This window comes from Falco cherrug, chromosome 3, assembly GCF_023634085.1.
Source record: "Falco cherrug isolate bFalChe1 chromosome 3, bFalChe1.pri, whole genome shotgun sequence".
NCBI lineage: Eukaryota > Metazoa > Chordata > Aves > Falconiformes > Falconidae > Falco > Falco cherrug.
This window is the reverse complement of record NC_073699.1, coordinates 93,683,881-93,701,817: the sequence shown is the minus strand read 5'-3', so window position 1 is coordinate 93,701,817 and position 17,937 is coordinate 93,683,881. Positions and strand designations below refer to the sequence as shown.

The following is a 17,937-nucleotide window of genomic DNA, read 5'->3' as shown; positions in this document are numbered from 1 at the left end:
ATATTCAATAACATGAATACAAATTGGGTTAGATTTGGGTTAGAGAATTGATCCAAAGGTAAAATGTAATGAAAATACGCTCAGTGAATTGATACCTGAACTAAAGGGAAAGCCTCCTCTTAATCCTGTTGGGATAAGTCTGCACAAGTCTTGCTTACAGCCGGAGTTAACCAGCTACAGGTTGGATGCTGGGTAGCTGTGGTTGCTGCAGTTCTGTGCTTGATCTAAAATGCTCTGCGGAACAGTAGGATGTAGCAAACTGGGCTTAGTGCTACGCTTACAGTACTAAATAGTATCTCCAGCCTAAAGGATAGGTATATGAGGCATGTGCATCTCAAAAATTCTATGTGTATACCATTAGTCCAACAACCATAAGGTGGTCAAGAACAGTAACATGGACAAGTTTGAACTGATTAGAACTTGGATAACACAAGCCCTAGCAACCAAGACAGCTGAAATCTGTGTTTACAAAAACAAAGCCAAGGATTATTGCATATCTTAGGTCATGTAACATCTACACTGATGCTCTGAAGAAAAAAATACAGTATTAACATTTGCAAATAATGATGTGGAAGATTATGTACGTATAGGAAAGAACTGATAAATATTACAAATTATCTTTGAGCGAAGGAGAAACGAAGAGGAAAGGAATCAGAAACATTTACTCCTTCGTGTACTTATATAAGAGGACACTTTGCTGAAGAATGGACAGTAAATTAGTGAAGAGGTTGCAGTGCAAAGTACAGTCCCATGAGAAAGTTGCTATAGAAGAAACAATTATATGAACTTTAAAGTTTTCTAGTACTGCATGTTGATTGCCAGGGTGCACACTTGCATTATTTTGAGAGTGTGAGGTGGTCTATGCTACAGTGAAAGAAATGTCACATTGCTTAATGATAAACAATATATAAATGTGATAATGATACACAAATCGGCCATTTTCACTGTCATAAAGGAAGTTACCATCCTTGCTTACCATGTGGTAACTTATTCATGTCACAAAACTCTGAGAAACACTGAAGTAAGGTATTGAGGTTTTACAGAAATGGGAAATAAGTATTTTTCCTCTAAGATTTTGTCAAATTCAAGTCTAGTACCACTCTCAGATCACTTCATTCTGGGCTTTTCATTGTCAGAAATATGAAAAGAAACGGAATCCTTAACTGTTCTTCAGTATTTCAGTGTTTATAAATTTTTTTCTTTCTAATCCTATCACCTGGAAAGGCAAGGGCCTCGTTACCATTGCTATCTGTCAGCCTGTACACAGAGCAAAAAGAAAGAAACATTTTTGTGACTGGCAAAAATGTTCTATATATAAAGGCAGAGTAACCCTAATGATTTCAGTGCTATTATTTCTATATTACACCAGCAAAAGTGAGATGAAATTTTGTGACAGCACATCTCTGTACCACTAAAAATGACCTAAAAAACTTTTTTGATAAAACTTGTATGTAACAGTCTTAAAGGAATGCCTGTCTTTACAGTTGACATTAGAGTGTCCTTTCTTTTCAGTCTAAGTTGTCTATTCCTCCACAAGCTAGCTGGAAATATTCCTTTTCCAGGGAAGCGTATGGTCTAGCTTTGTGAATGATAAACCTCATGGGGTAGTTCCTTACTGGTTAAAAGGTTTTTAGAATATTAATCCTGAGAATCTGAATGGAAGGGAGAAATATGGGAACTATAAACTGATTTTTCTTTCCCTTTTTTGAAGTTTCTATCTTCTATTTGTTTAAGGAGCCCATGTTTTCACAAAGCAGGAGGCATTGGCCATTTGAAAATTGCAGCTGTTTTAAAGTGTCACAAACATGATAATAAAGTTGATGGTCATTAGAAAATTTGAAACTGTAGACAGGTATAATTACAAATATTTCTAAACCTCAGATACATTTAAACTAACCCATCATCCTTATTTTTAAAAGCTGCATTTAATACTGCACATTTTACTTCGGTACCATTAAACTACAAACAAATATTTTTCAAATGATAACACATTATGAAGCAGTCACTTTATCTGCTTTTAGATGTGGAAAGGACAGAAAAGATGATAAACAAACAGTTTTGTGGAACTTGACCTACTTACTACATCTTTCTATTTAAGCATTATGAATATTTGTTCTAAGAGATTCTGGCTCTCTTCACCAATTGAAAGTTAATTTTTTTCCTCAGAACTGTGTGTCACAGCCTGCATTCAAAATACCATACAGAAAACTCACTGTCACACAACCATGGTAAAATGTCTGTTCCCTGTACACTGGCAAGAGAAAATAGTTAGGGGTAGACAATGGGCTTGGATTTTTCGGCTTGTAATTCAATACATCACCCACTTTGATCTGAAGTGTCCTTCATGTCTAACAGTGCTGCAATGGGCACAGGTAGCATTTAGGGCTTACCTAAATGAATGTTAAAACTTGCTAAATTTTCTAAGCATGGGGTAAAACCTTTAGAGAGGCATGGTGGCATGGTTTGACTTTGAGACTTATTTAAATCAAAATGGTATAGAATAACTGGTGTTTAAATAGCCTGAGTGTTTAAAAACACTGAAAATCATCTGTGGATCACACGTTTAAAGGACAACATACTGTTGACTAGAACACATACGCAGACATATCTATATCTTTGAATTTACTACAGGAATTCAGGCACAGTCCTAGTACCTAATGACCATGAAATGAAAAAGTGTTTTCAATGCTGGCAAAGAAAAAGGAATCCCAGGTATGACTGGCTATCGTGCTGCTTACTTTGACTTCTGCCTGAAACATTTATCCACTTGTTTTCTTAGCCTTCACGCAGAGGTCTATCTCCTGAGGCCCTTGCTTAGTTTTTACCCCATAGCCATGAATGCAAAAATGCGCATCTTCTCTTGCAGGGCTGCATCTTCTGCTCTGTGCCCCCTGAGGGGTACAAGGACATAATCTCCTCCTTTTTACAAAAGCAACTATATTAGCAGAGTCTCATCTGCCTGTCGACCAATATCTGCTGTGAAAAATCAGCCTTGGGATTTCCAGTCATAAAAGTAATACATAATCAGGAATTCTTTCTTATTTGGCATCACCCACAGCTCAGTGCCATTGCTATCAGAGTAATCCACAGGGTCAGTGCTGATGTAAGAGAAAAGCTGCCACCAAAAAAAAGCAGAAACATTGTTCCTTGTTGCTCTTAGAGTAGTTCTATTCTAGCTGGACTCTGCTTACTTTCTAATAGCTGATGAGATCTCAGACCTAAGTGGTGTGGCCACAGGCAAATAAAAGAAAACACAAATATAAATCTGGGAGATTTCCATTTGCAACGGTAATGCTTTAAGCAGAAGCACTAAGCTGCACTTATCCCATTTGAATTCTGCTTTTCCAGTCTCTCCTAATAAGAATCATTCATATGAGCTAAGTATTTCCCTCAGTAACCATCCTTGCATTATTAAACACCAACTCAATTTTGCTTGCTAGAATAAGAGCCCTCCTTTAATATGTAAGGTTAGGATCAAGTAACAGTCTTTCATGAATGCATATATTATCAGTTTTTTCCACTAATTGGTCTCAAAGTATGTCATCAATCTTATCACAAAATCCACATGGTTTGGAAGCTGTTCTCCTACTCAGATGCTAACATTCAGCTAAAGACCTGGACAGACAAACCAGAGGAAAAGCTGAGGCAAATGAATTGTGTGTTAGCCATGCTCCACAGCCAAACCAACAAGAATGAAGAGACATAAAGCCACCTAATGCTCTTAGAAGAACAAACATACCACATGTAAAAGAACATCAGATGCAAAAATCATTGATGGAGGCCCATGACTCTGGACCTAATCTTTCAGCTCTTAAACCATCTTGATGCAAACTAATCTATCACTGGAGCTAATCCCTGAAGGACATGTATTTACCTTAAACAATTCTGCTAATTGTTAGGTTATCCAATAATAGATACACAGGACACTTAATTAGGTATTGCTGGTTGTAAGAGGAACACCTTTGTAGCTGGTACTATAGTAAGTTTGCTTTTTTTGCATTTACTATACCTAGGCAAATAATCGTCTCTAAAGAGAAACTGTGTATAGTCAATGATAGAAAGAACAGATTGCAGAAAGTCTCTGCTTACCTCAGATTGATTTACTCATATCAGCTCTTAATCATTCTCAGCTTTGATATCCAGGTGGAAGATGTGACTCTAAATGAAAGTATTTGAGCTGAGATTGTTTTCTGCACAACAGTTGGGGTTTTTTATGACATTAAAGTTGATCTCAATTCCGAAGGTCAGCATAAGGGGAGCCAGGCAGCTATCAACCTATGGTTACGCAATTGTGGCAGAAATTGTCTGCTCATGAAATTAATTTCCTTCACTGCAGAGAGTTAAAGTCTCATGTACCAGGGAGAGATGATGTACCAGCACAGCCTTGGAACAGGGTTTTACTTTAATAGCACAAATCTGTTAAAGGCTTTAGCAAATGTTACACATGTATGTTTTCTACAGGTGACGTACTTCTTGGTTACCATTTACTTATTGACAAGAGAATGACCATCTAGGGCTTTAATGTAAGACTAAGAAACATGTAACACCTACATCAAGTACTGCTTCATGTTCCATGGACACCGTTTGCTCTCTGGGTATCCTCTGGCTCTACCAAAGTAAGAGGCATCAGTTAGATCTCCTCCCGCTGAGTTGAGTTGGGCTACTGACTTGTGGGCTTTTCACCTCCAGATCCTTCAGGAACCAGATCCTAATGCCTCTGGCAGACAGCTGGACCCTACAGGACAGATCCAGGGGCCCTATTCTTTGCATATTGACCCTTTTGGACAGCTGTACTTAACCTATCAGCCTTGAAGAACCACACCAGCAGCTGAAGTGTACAAGGGTGAAAACCCTGGGCAAGACTTTAGATCTTCTCCTCCCAGTTGTAAGGGGGACTAACTGCCTTCCTAACCACATGTTATCCCAGCCTGCCATGGTGGAGAAGGCAGGGAGGGAGCCTGCAGGGTAGGTGGGAGGGGGTCCGTGGTGTGCAGCCCTGGAGGGGTGGCCAAGGGCCGCTTCCCTCTGGAAGGCTCTGGCGGCTGGGACCACAGGTGCTTGGGCTGCACAAGCAGCAACATGCAAGGGCGCAGCCTGGAGAGCTTCATTTTCAGCTGACTAACCTCTTTTGTTGGCATGAAGCAGTATTTCCTTGTATTTTTTGAAAAAGGGAGAGAGTGCATGAGAGAGAGCTATTTTCCTCCCCAGTATCTATTATGAAGCCTGGGAGAAGTCCCTAAGACCTGTATGCATATGTCTATTAGGATGAGAGCATTTTCTCTTGTGATGGAAACAAGAAGCTTCAGACTTTTGATAAGGCATTTAAGCAGTGGGGTTTCACCACATTTTTGGCTCCATTTCTGGAGGAGATGCATAGCAAGAGTGCCCACCCTACTCCTCCCTCCCTGCTCCTGCAAGCTTGTCTCTGGTCTCTGGGAAACTCTCAGATCAGCAGTCCCAGCAACCATCCTGCTGTCTTTGCCTATCTAGGTTGATCAGTGACAGCTTTTCTTTTAAAACTTCAGGATTTAAGATCCTTTTGTCAGCCAATGAGAGACATTTTGTAATTTGTGTCTACCCAAATCCTCAATCCTCCAAGTCTTTTCACCTAGTGTGAGAATGATTTTACTGTTTTCTTGCTCTCTTAACCAAATGCATAGAACAAATTTAATGCTTCTTCTCAGAGAGTTAAATTGGATTTGTCCAGATGGACACAGTTACAGGCCTCCTTTATAGGTGGGATTAATTTTATTAAAATATAATCCTCCCATGCTCATATTATCCCCTTCAGACATTCTCTTTTAATCTTTTGCAAAGTAGCATTAAAACAGTTTCTGGCATTCATTAAGAATTACATTAAAATGCAGACACACCTTTTTAGGCTACAACTGCTGAGAAAAAGCAAAATTGGGATTTCCTTTTCTTGGAGACCCTCTCCGAGCCAACTGGATAGGAATGAGCAAGATGCAGTTTCACCAGTCCCATCAACATGACAACCACAGGGACATGAAGTAATCCCATGGCCACTCAGCTGTTTTCCTTCTAGGACAGAGGCGCAGATGATTTTCTGCCTCCCAGACCTGGAAATCAAAACATGTTGCTCTGTTGCCTTGCTTTGAAGGAAGGCCTACAGAGGCTTCTGTGATTTTCCATTTCACCCCCATGCAGCACAAGGCCTATGCACCACTTAAATCCTCATCAAAATAGGGCTTAGGTAATACCCTTGGCAGAAGGGCAAGTTCCACCCACATTCCTCTGTGCTCATCTGGGCTGGAGAACCAGAACTGGAAAGCTGCATGTGTGTGGGGTTTTTTTACTGCTTGGAATACTCACCATGCACCTATTTCAGCTTTGTTTCTGGCCATGCTTTCTGTAAAACCAAAAACTACTCGAGTAAAAGCTGTTTATGTTATAAATTTAGAATTCCAAGATCAAGTTGAAAGAATAAAAATGAGAGATCTTTGCCATTCATTAATCTCGTACTGGGAATAAGCAGAGAGACTTCTCAATTACATTATTTGCCTCAAAAGAGATTCTCAAGTTTCCCAAACCCTGTCAGTCAGTTATGAAACACAGGCATGTTGCAAAAAAGTAAATAAATCTCTTTTGACTGGTCTCCTGATTTCTGGCAAAGCCCTAAAGTACACGTAGTTTACCATTAATGGTAGCATGTTAAAGTCCACCTATAAGTGAGAAATGAAGGAGAATTAAATATATGTAGTACAATAAAAGGCAAAGGCCTCCTGAAAAGCCAAACAGAGAACACAAAAGCAAAGAGAAAAGCAGTGTGTTTGGAATTGTTTTATCTGTAATTAAAACACAAAACCTTGGCAATAATATATATTTCAACACATAATAAGTCCTGAAGAAAATAAGATCCTTGATCTGTTTTTGTAAAAATCACATTGCCCAATGTTATAGTACCTCTGATACTGATACACCTCAAATGATTTGTGGGAAACAGAAGCACATTTTTAGTACATGTTGTTACATAGCCATAAAATGAACCTACCCATACCTAGCTAAAAACGGTAACCACAGGTACCTGGAGATCTGAGGAAGAGCTGGAAAAAACAGACACTGGAAAGAGGAAATGTAAGAAAAAGAGACTACGCAGCAGCAGTGTCTCAGCACAGAGGTATAAGGGTTCATGGCATGTGTGTTCTTTTTTCACCTGTCACTGATAAAGGCAGATTTTCAAAACTCTCATAATGTAGCATTACCAATGCAATTAAACCATAGTAAAATCTTATTTAGTTTTAATAAAATCACTGTATACTTTGTTGTGTTGCTTAAGAGATCAGTCCTGAAACTGGAAAGATCTTCAGTTAGTTCACTTGCTTAAATCTGTCTTTTTGGAATAAGGAAATTCATAAGGGTCTCCTAAATTATCCTATCTACCAGTATTTGCTTATCTAAGTTTTCAGCTATCCTGAGTGAACTCAGACTCAGGCCTCGACATGCTATAAGCAATGCGTTAGCAGGTTTGGTCTTGGATGGGTCCATGCCAATGTTGGAAATGAATCTCTGCTCCATCTTCCTCCCATAGTAAATACCACATTTGTAAAACAAGAGTAGGAATCTCTATGCCACTCCTCTTGATTGAAGCATAAACCTACTCCTTGTCTCTAACATCAGCTGTGGATCTGAAGAAATCTGTCCAGCCACCTGCTCATCATTCTTCACCAAGGAGATCACCCAGACTGAAACTACTACTGCATGGGATCAGCCCATCCAGCTTGCACTTGCATCATAGAACACAGTTGCAGCCATGCAGCTATTCAGCCTTGATTGGATGAGGACCACAGTACTCTGATAAGTGCATTCCATGATATTATCTTCACAGGACAGAGTTGAAATTTTTTAGTATGCCCAGCTCCTGGCATTTTAGCCACCAATATCTTGGATTGCCACAGCTACACTCTTACCAGAATCTCAGCTAAATAATTTAAAATCAGCCCTAGAATTTCCCAGCTGTTTTGCTTTATCACTTCATATTCTAGAAATAATAGCAAATCTGTAATACAGCAGAAAGGATATTCTAGATGCCTTTAGAATACCCTCTCTGCTTGTTGGGTTGTATTTACGTTGCTACACTGAGTTCCCTGTGCACTGTTACCATTAAGCCACATTTCGCACCATATGAGGGCACCTGGATATCTTTGTATGGCACTGTATTGTGCCCCATAGACATAGTCGCAACTCCAAGCCATTGATTTAGAAATTGAAGGGCAAATATCTCCAGGTCAGACGGTATAGCAAAGCTCTTGCAGGTAGGCTCTGTCAAATCTTGCAGTAGAGCTTGGGAAGTCATGGTTTTCCTTTGTCTACTCCCATCCCTCTCTTGGATGTTACTACACCTGTGCAAGCAGAAGCAGAATGGGACAGGGCAGAGCCACTGCATTTCAGAATTCTGGCACAAATTTAAATTGGTGTTCCTCTATATACTCATGTGCTGCCTTGTTTCTGATGAATCAAGAATGCTAAAACAAATTCCTTATACTGCGTGATAGTCCATATGATCAAAAGATCCAATGAGGCTGCTTTTTGTTCCAGCAGCTGCTACTGCTAAAAATCTGTTTTGTTCTGATAGCAAAAAATCTACTTTGCTTTATTGTCTATTGCAAAGGTTCACCAGTTTGCTTTGTCATCTGCTTGTATTAGGAAATTACCATCATTATATGGAAAATACGTTTTGCTTGTGATATATATATTATATATAAACACTTTTTCCAATTATGAGATATTTGTGTGTGTGTATATATACATATGAATATCTTACCTACAAAATATATCTCTAAATAATCTGATAACCTAAAAGAAAATTCTCCCTCATGTTACTTTACACTCCCACTGCCAAACTGCTACCTCCCATAAACCCCCAGCAATACTTTGCATGTGTCCTACACAGTTCCCTACACATAGCACTTCGATGAGTACTAACCCACCAGCTTGGCAAGGATCTGAACACACTGTGGCGAGCTCTAAGCTGTGCACATGCAGACTGTCAAAAATGATTGACTTTGGACAACAAGTTCTAAAGTTACTGGAGGGAGAAAGGGAGGAATAAAATAAGGATTGATAGATGGTGTAATTGCATATGGTTAGAAAATCTTAGAAACAAGGCTAGGGGAAAGAAATATAAACTATTCCGTAGGAGAGAGGTAAAGGAAGCTACTTAAAATAAGAACAGCCAAGAGCCAGAGACATCGAGGCAAATTATAAGATACTAAACATTATCATAAACAGAGAACTTTTACTGCAGGTTAATCTCCTGGTGTTTAACTCTTAGCTATTAAGAGGATAAGGAGTAAACAGATAAGGCTTTAGAAATAAAAACTGTATTCTCGCATCTCTGCTGGTGAGGACATGGATGTTATTTCTGGACTGCTGTTATGTTTTTAAAGGTGATCAAATCATGGTATTAAAGGTAGCGATTTCTAGGAATCCTGTTGATTGGAATAACTAAAAGAAGTTGGAAAAAAGCAAATCCCCAGAAGCAATGCTATTCACACTGCAATTTAAAGGAAGTTAGAGAAAAAAGCACATGAAATAATTAGATCTAATTACTAAATCTTACCAAAAAATGGTAAACAAAAATTAAGTTTAAAAATAAATTAGTGTTTCAAAGCATCTATTTTCCCCATTTTTAATGATTTCTTTAGCCAGCTTTAGCTATTGTTATTACTGATACTAAGCAAGAGGTGCACTGCATCTGCAGAAACAGAATGGTTCCAGGCTATCTGTAGGTGTCTGCATCTCAGGCTGTGCTTCCTGGTGAAGGATGATGATGCTAGGCCAACACTATGGGTTTGAAAGGTGCTCTGAAGGCACATGCCAAGAAAAGTTCATTGACCTTTGCCTCCTCTCCTCCCCTCTCTTTTCCCAAATACCCATGTGAAGTGCGTAACATTTATTCCAAGTCAATGTGATGGAGCCAAAGGCTGTGGCTTTAGCTCCTGTGTTGGTGGTGGCTGGCTGGCTCTTTCTCTCCATCCTTCCCCATCCCCTGATATGATGGTGAGTTGCATTGAGTTTGGGGTATGCACCACAGTGACAGAACCAGCATCCAGTAACAGAGATGTGCTTCCTGTGGGATCAGTGACTGACTGCCTAGAGGCAGCTAAAGGGTTTGGCTGTAAATAGTTGTGAGGCACAAATATGACTTCCACAGAGCTTCTCTATTGAGTTGGGGTACCAGGCAGGAATACTGATGGGACACATTAGGAAATACATGAATTTTCAGTGGGCTCAACTATGAGTAGAGAAAACTGGCTAAGTGTAGGGGAATGAAATGGTATTTTGTTGGATGCTGAGGTGCAGGATTTGAAGAAATGGTTTGCACTGGGGAGTCTGTTTTACTGGAGGCTGAGGTGCAAGCACTTTTTAAGAACAGGGAGTGGGTAGAGTAGTTTATTAGGCTGCCACAGACCTTCAAGACTGGACCACATGGAAAGACAGTCCTGATCTAAAAAGATTGAGACCTACTGTTCTGAACAGCCATTTCCTCAGTGATATTAAATATTTTGGTTTTACTTACCTCAGGGGAGTGACAACTGAGCTACTGTAAGCAGTATCATCTCATTTTGCAAATCAAGACACAGGTTCAGGCAAAGACACAAGGTGGTTTGGTTGATTCATTCTTCAGATCTGAGTCTGACTGCAGACAAGAAAAGAGGAAGAGATTCTGCATCAAGGGACTAGCCTACAACGAGAATGATTTGGATTAAATTCTCCAACCTTCATTCACCTGTTTCAGCCTTTCACCGTGTTCTGCCACAGCCTGTGGGTGACCGAAGTGTTTAATTGCTCTAGGCCTTCTTTTCTAATGCAACATAACAATGAGATTCAATGTAATTTTTCTAGATCTTCATTCTTAATGCAACGTAACAAGGCTATTGTGAAATCAACTGCTTCATTCATGTTGTGAGGTGATGAGAAAAACCAATAAAACATGCAATGTAAATGGCAAGAGAAAAGTTGTCTGATTGACGTGTAACCACATAAACCTCTAACAGCTTCATTTATGACTGGCCTGGTACTGAATGTATACCAGCTCACAAAAATAGATCTATAAAAAAATAATGCAGTAGTATTACCAGAATTGCTAAATTCAATTACTGTTGCATTGTGACACAACTTGGAAGATCTCTGTCAGATAATGTAATTGACAGATGATTTCATTGCCATCAGATTAAGATGTAGTTGAAGTGTCTCTTGTGGTTTTTTGTGGGGTTTCTTTGCTTGGATTTCTGCTGAAATATCAAGAAATGGGCTTCTGTCTTGAAGTCGTTAGATTATTTCCTATCCTTTACTGTATTTTCAGAGCATTTTAATATGATCTCCAATGGCCAAAGATTACCTGTAAAATCTTTAAACTATTATTGTGAAATATAGAAGGCTGTAGAAATAGGAATAGTCATATACTTTTAAAAATAAAAACAGGGCTGGAAAAAAGGACAATAAAGAACATTAGAGGTATTGCTACTAGAACAATGCATCTCTCCTGGAATTAACAAAACAAACTGAGCTATAACAACTTGTTTCTTTAGCTTTGTATCTCTTCCACACACCACCTCTTGTTTAAAGGTTAGAAAATACCTCTTTTGCAGTTCATTAGCTTTTCATTTTCAAGGGGGACAAATTTAGGTACTTTGTCCTTCTAGATCACATGCGAGAAAATTCTTAGTGTCTGTATACATTAGGAAGCTTCACTGCTTAGATCAAGTCAGTTTAAAACCAATTTAATGGATTGCAAATTACTACAGGGACACTTTATTTCAGTCAGATACATGCCAGTTCCAAGTGGTTTAAAATCAACTGAAACGAGGGAATTAAACTAGTATTCACACAAATGCTGCATTATGTTAATTTAAATTGGAGTCACTTTCTTGGCCGGTTCTCCCTAAAACATTAGTTTTTTCTCAGGATAAGCCTGACTATATTAAGTAATAGAACTATATAATTTATTTAATTGCCACCCTTCAGCTGGAGGTTACTGCCCGTTTAGTTGAAATGTGGTTAAGTGGAGTGAATGCCCTGCCACAAACATGAAATAGAAAAGATTAAATGAAAACACATCTTTGATGGGAACACGATTTCTACCTGAAGGTTTTCATCTAGTCTTACTATATAAGAGCGAGGGAACACAGAGAAATTGATTTTCAATTTAAAGCTATTGATAGATCATGACCGATTACTAATAAGCTATTGCATAAGCAGAGAGCAGCAAAGCCTACTTATGCAGTTGCATCTTATGTGTCCTTTAAGAAATAAGGACAGAAATCTCAGCTCCCTTATATGACTCTCCCGAGCTCTCCCCCTGCATTCCACAGTATCCACAGCTTTCTTCTATATCTCTCTACAGGATGAGAAGAAACAGCATATGCAGTGGCTGATTTGTAGCTCCATATGTGTAGATAGGTTAGATCTGACGTACGCAGCAGCTGTGGAGTCAGAAGGACAAGCCGAACAGATAACTGTTGGGATCACACCATAGCATTTCCCTGAAGGGACAGTGAGGAGAGAACGGGTATGCCAATTTGGCTCGCTCTCTGCTTATTCAACAATTTTCAGGAAATTTCTGTAACTTAATAAATACAAATGCTCTTAGTCTCTGTCTAGTTGCTGATTGAGTGAAAAGATAAGTGTGAAATGAAAGACACTTCAGCCATATAAACTATACTTCCTTAGGCAAAGGAATAGTTTGCAGTAGTTTCACATATATGTTTAGGTATTTCAAACACTTTAGAATATATGGTTATCCTTAAGTTTTTGCAGGTAGGCACGTTGAGGAATGGACACATTATGCTTCTTGCCATATGCTGCTCAGTCAGTGAAGGCAGGTCTGTGAGGAGAAAATGTATGTTGATTTCCAGTCTCATACCCTACCGACTGGATAATGCCGTTCTTTGGCATTCACTTCCATGGAGAAATCAATGAGCTCACTTTCACTGGGGAGATGGAAAGACTGGTTATAGTAGCTTCCTTGTATTTTCATTCTAGTAAGCAACTTAACATGACGAATGGGTTTCCAATTTCCAGTTGTCTTAGCTGCAGCAACAATGGAAACACTGACCCGAGGATAAAATGCCAACAAAATGCCCAGTCACAGAACAAGGCTCTTCTGGGGGACCAAATTTCACATCATTATTTGAATTTATCAGAAGCTGAAAACCTGCCTTTATCAGAAATTTCAAAAAATTCTGTTCTTGGTTTGGAAATATTTGAAATGGACTTATTTAGCATTTTGCAGTTTTCTAAGCATTTTTGATTAAAAATCATGGAAAGACTTATCAAAAGCTTTCAAGTCTTGTAAACTCTAAGGAACAGTTACGTTTCCAGAATGGTTTGGGAATTAAATTAAAAATGCCTTTGTGAGAAACTGATTTGTTTTGCCAGTATTGATAAGAGGAGCTTGAAAAGGCAATTTCTGACAAATCTTTTCATTATTCCATTAGAGGCTTTAATGAGCATCTTGATGTTATGGAAGCCACACAAGAACTTTCCTACTGTTGTCATTAATTCAGTCAGAATCGTCACACTAATAATACTCAACATCTTTGCTGCTTTCGACGCCATCGATTAAGAGGGAGGTTTTGCAGACCTGGCTGTGAGACCTCACCAGGATAAACAGTTATACTTTAAGATGTCTTTGATCATTCCTGGCAGACCTGCAGCTACTCCGTTTACTCATGACCTTTCACCATTCCTATTCAAGAGCACTTCAGCAAGACTTCTGGGAAAGAATGTGCAGTGCCCTGAGCTACAATGCCAGCAATATGCTGACAGCACCCAGCTCTGCGCCTCAAGGCTGGCTTGTTCCCAGCTGTTCTACTGTCTGTAGGAAACTGGAAGTCTGCTGAATGAAAGGCAGATGGTGTGATGGACAACCTCTGATCCCTATCGGTAAGTTACACAATGTAGACTGGTAGATCTTTTCAATACATGATAAAATGAATTGTGCTTTCACTGTCACCAAATTAATTCTTGGTTTTAGTGCTTGCAGACAATCGGAATGGAAGATGGTTTGCTAGTCCTGTCTAAAATATTGTGAAACAGTCATGCTGTCAGTCTGATTTTACACCCGCTTCTTTCATTTTCGCATGAGAACATTATCAGCTCAAGGAAAAAAAGACTATAATAAGTACAGTGAAGAATACACAGGGATTTATTTTCATAGTATAACATTGGGTTAGAGATATGTACAAACATAGCAAAGGAAAATGGAAATTAATACAAATATTATTTATAAAATAATATAAAATATAATATATATAAATAAATAGAATATATGGAATTAATATATTAATTAAAATAATAATTTTTCTGAAACAACATAGAAGTTTACTAATCAGTAAACTGAATGAAAATAGTTTCAGAAATAAAACAAAGTCAGAGCCACTGTCCGTGAAATGAGCGGAACTGCAGGTTAAGACACTAGTTATTCTGAATGATGTAATTGAAATGTATTCTATATACATAAAGTAGTTTATCTTATACTCCAAATATTAGTCTTGGTGAAGTGAGGAACCCTTAGCATCGTATCTGCTGACTTATATTCATTGCTTGGAAAAGCACAGTTGCATCTTTAACCTGTATTTTAGTATACTCTCTAGATGAGCCAAAGACTTTGCTTTTATTACCTCAAAAAAAGATCTTTACCTTATATTTCCTCTGTGAGAATTTCTAGAAGCTCCATCCTCCCAGTTTGCATATTTTGAGAGTAAATGAAGTGCTGGGTGATTAGACTTCATACTTGATGATACACTTGAGTGGACCAAGGTGGTTTTAATAGGGAGCTTGGATGTAATACATTTCTCATCTCCCACCAAAACTGCCTAATGAAATGCCTGTTGGCTCGTCTTCAATTAACAATGTCAAAGTTGCACGCAACCTAGATTTTTGACACACCACAAGTGGGGTGCATTTGTACAGACACGTGCTTGCAGTGAGACAAGGTTGTAGCTAAGAGGCTTGGTTCATGCTGTAATGGGAAGTACAAGCTGCTTTGTGGATACAGAGGCAGACTGTGTTTCTCACCAGTGTGGAGAGTTTATGTGATTTTTCAGAGTTGCAGGGGCTGTGATAGCATTTGTTTACCTAACTGATTCCTGTGCCAGGTAGAGTGTGGCAGGTGGGAACCAGGAGATGGATGGGATGGCTTTCTTTCAGACTTTTACTCAGGGTCCAGTGCTGTGTGTCTCCGGTTTCCAGATGCTGTTTCTCTGGTCACCAGGAGGGACAGAGAAGATAAATGAAGTGGCAGAGCATTCCAAGCCCTCATTCAGGCTACGGTTGCTAGGTGGTTTTGATTCCCAGATTGGGTGTCTCCCTGGTTTCTGCAGCTCCCAGAAGGGACAATGAAGATGGATGACATGGCAAAGTGTTTTATAGCTTTCATTCAAGCTCCAGTGTCTTCCCTGTACTGATACCAGGTTCCCCAATATCTGAGGAAAAGAAGGGAAGTGCCTAATGTGTTCAACTTCAGTGTATTAAGGAAGATACGAGGGTAAGATTTCTTGTAAATGTTGCATTTTTTTCCATATGCAGAGATATGCTTGCATGCCCTCAGCCTCCAAGAGTTGGTCCCAAAATGCTGTTCTTTAGGTAAAGGGTTTAAGTAACTGCCATCACTACCTTTCCTGGAAATAAAGAAGCAGTGGAATAACTTAGAAGTGGTTTAGAGGTGAAGAATGTTCAGCTGTGCTACAGCCAGATGAGTAGGGAAGGGAAGGAGGCAGGCTGGGGCACAAGGAGGAGATCCTACGGCATTGGGAGGCAGTGGGAGCAGCAAGCCTAAGAGGGGGAGTGAGATAGAGAGATCTGTTGCTGTGGGAAGAGGCCACCATGGTAACTGCTTCCTGGACATCCCAATCTTCTCAGTAACAGCAGGGAATTCAGCTTTCCAAAGGTGCCTGACTATAGACGAAGCAAGTCATGGAGCCATGGCTGCAGTCTTTGGGAACAAGACTATTCTGCCAGCTGCAGGGAAGACAAAGAAGCAACATTTTAAGTCTCTCCATGGTTGTTTTTTTTCCCATTGCTGGTGTAAGACACCCAAGGGCACTAGGAAACTGTAGAGCATGGCTATGAAGCTTCCTTGCATTGTTGACCTTAAAAATAATCAATAGAGAACAGCTAAAGGCTAAGAAATAGACTACTGCCTGTTACAAGGAAAGAAGTATTTCTTCGTGTCTGTATGTATGCCTGTCTGTAGACTTACGCACATGGACACACAGTGTTAATACTGCTTTTTTTCATCACAGTTTTATTCTTTTTTTTTTACTTGCAAAAAATTGTCACATCTAATTCCCAGTTTTAACTAAAGACATAGTGGGCTGAAGTCTGAGGACTAGATATTCTGCTTTAATTCACAAGTAGACAGTTTTAGGGGATAGTATCAGGTGACTTGACTTTTCTTCAGTCACAGCAATAGCCTCAGTATCCCCTGCTTCTCCCTGATACCTTGCACTGCACACTCACTTGTGCTGGTAACACTTTTGGTGGGGCTACATGATGCTACCTTGGGAAAAAAACCCCAAAACAAATGCCAAAACCATTGGAGAAGAACAAATGCTATTTAAAACTGGAATAAATTTCAAATCTAGATCACTTTGCAGCTCTGGTAACAGTTACAGTGGCACAACTGAGAAAGCAACAGGAGCTGCTCAGGATGGCTCCAGCGGCCCAAAGAAACACAATGTGAAGCCAACCATAACCTTTGCTGTGCCAAAGCAGGTAAGGATACTCATGTTGTTCGACTTCGGCATCCTAGTTTACAAGTATTTTATGTCAGTGATGGTCCCAAAAGGAGAAGAATGAATGGCCAGGAAGGGGGTTTCCCCATTATGGCAGCAGTAGCCACTGCATTGGTTGAAGATGTAGTGTGAAACTTGCCCCTCAATGTTAGAGAGTGGGTAAAAGGAATTTTTTTCTCAGGATAGGGATTATCTTTTTAATGTGTTTGTAAAATACCTGACATAGGAAGAGTGAGGTCTTCCTCTGGGAGTGATGGCAAGAATAATAGAGCCAGGAAATCTCACACTGAGCAAGAAGAGCTTAATCTTATTAAAGGGACATGAGGATGATACATTGTATAAGCTGATTAACATTTACGCAGAGAACACTGCTACTTTTAAGGTATTTTTTTAAAGGATGCCTATTTATAGTGTGAGGAAGCTGAAAAAATTCCAAATAGCTTCTATTAAAAAAACCCCAAACCTAACAATAATAGGTGTAATAAAAACCTTGTTTACACTACTGCAAAAGAGTTCTCCAGTAATTCAAAATAGAGCTCCCTGTTTGCCTTTACACACTGAGTTTTTCTTTCTGTGCATTTCCTGTTGACAAAGTGGTTTAACAGAATTGAAAACAAGAAGATAAATAGTCAAATGACTTCAGACATACTTAATTGAAACTTAATGTAATGTTTCTGAAAGGCACTGGATTAGCAACATCACAAACTGAATTATTCACCCACAGAACAAGAAGTTTGCAGTACCAATGACATCTTTCCATCTCATCCCATGAACAGGCCTTCACAAGGAACAACAGAAAATGTTCAGATGAGAAATATAGCTTTGTCCTTCTCTGATACAATAGCACCTGGCACTTCTTTGTTTATTTGGGTTTGAAAGTAAGGAGCTGGTGCTGGTAATATGTTCTTACTAGGATCTGAATTGAAATTACTAGCTTATTTCATATTGAGTTACAGAACATCATCAGATCCACTGAAGTTCCTAAGGGCTCCCATTTCTGACCTAGAGTGAGTTTCAGTTGGTGACCTACGATGCAAAGGACCTAGTTCCCATTACCATCTCTCTTAGCAGTTTTCAGACCATTTTTTTTGCCAAATTAGCATTTGTTTCTGATATATAAAACCATCCACAGTTGGGATACCCCTGTAATTTTAGAGATGAAATCAGCTATTTTCTC

The 17,937-nt window shown here is 39.2% G+C and overlaps 1 long non-coding RNA gene across 1 annotated transcript in view; it reads right to left on the bottom strand.

Annotated features, from left to right (window-relative positions):
* Positions 1-17,937, bottom strand: part of LOC129735731 (uncharacterized) — a 132,027-nt gene that overhangs the window by 29,785 nt on the left and 84,305 nt on the right. The window contains exon 2 of the long non-coding RNA XR_008731571.1: positions 10,541-10,656. This is a non-coding gene — a long non-coding RNA (uncharacterized LOC129735731). The remainder of the gene's footprint in view (positions 1-10,540; positions 10,657-17,937) is intronic.